This window comes from Austrofundulus limnaeus, unplaced genomic scaffold (assembly GCF_001266775.1).
Source record: "Austrofundulus limnaeus strain Quisiro unplaced genomic scaffold, Austrofundulus_limnaeus-1.0 Scaffold58, whole genome shotgun sequence".
Classification (NCBI taxonomy): Eukaryota; Metazoa; Chordata; class Actinopteri; order Cyprinodontiformes; family Rivulidae; genus Austrofundulus; species Austrofundulus limnaeus.
Genome location: NW_013952460.1, coordinates 2,231,300 through 2,232,480, shown reverse-complemented (window position 1 = coordinate 2,232,480; position 1,181 = coordinate 2,231,300).

Sequence of the window (1,181 nt, the reverse complement as noted above, 5' to 3'; positions counted from 1 at the left end):
GGATATGGGCACCAGTGACCCACGCAACCCTGAAAAGGAAGAAGCATGTACAGAAAATGGATGGWTGGATGGAATTTGATAAAGTGCAAATTAATATATAGTTGTATCATAGATACTTTATTATGGTATAGTATTTAAACATATGCCTGAGAAACACATAATATTGGCCCTTTAATTCAAAATTTGCTTGAGTGTCATGGATCACAACATTAGTACACAAACCAGATGTAGCATAATGTTTTAGGTATTTGAACACAGGTAGGCCAAATGCATCAAGTCAGCTGGTGAACGAAAGAACCACTCATCAATATAATCTGATCTGATTGTAGCTTAAAACCTTATTTATGCATCTTCATTTAAAATAATACCCCCCCCCCCTTTTTTTTAACTTATGCACCTCGTCCTCATGCACTGGCATGGATAGAGGCCCACCGACATCAAGTGTACAGGGCCCAGAATTTGGTGCTACACCCCTGCGCACAGAGATCAATTTTTTACGTCCACTTCTGCGGTGCGCACAGTGSCATGTACTGTTCTGGGTGTGACACCAAGCTGATAAAGTTGAGAATCGGTGTCATTTGTGGACGAAATGGAGTCAAATCTTGATAAGCGTCTCATGGAGGAGATTAGAAAATGTTGTGATGCGTCAATGAAGAAATATAAAGATTTTCAGCGAGCAACAAATTTGTGGGAGGAAATAGCTCAGATCCTGGGTAAGGTAGTTCTTTTCTTTTCTTTTATTGTTTTAAAGCTAAAATGCAAACTATCTCTTCCTCCTGATCCTTGACATAATAACTGAAACTGCGAGAAATTAAAGAATTTGTCCGGTGGTCAGTCTCAAACATCTGCGGACAATATGCGCGGAGTTCGCACGACTCATGGAATGCGCACAGTACGTCCGAGTATGTGGGAGCCTTTAAGGGTGTGAGCACCATACCTGTTAGCCTTCGCGCTAGCGCCAACGCTATATTGCCTTATATGTATTAGCTCGGTGCTAGTGCTACAAACAAACTAAACTGTGGTCCTCCATCCCTATTTTCAGTTGCAGCTGAGTCATTTTTGTGTTCCCCTCTCTGTCATGTGGATGGAGGACCTCAATGACAAGAGGAGAATGTGTAGCGCTGAGCTAATGCATATACTGTATATATGGTGATAGCATCGGGGCTAACGCTAAAGCTAAC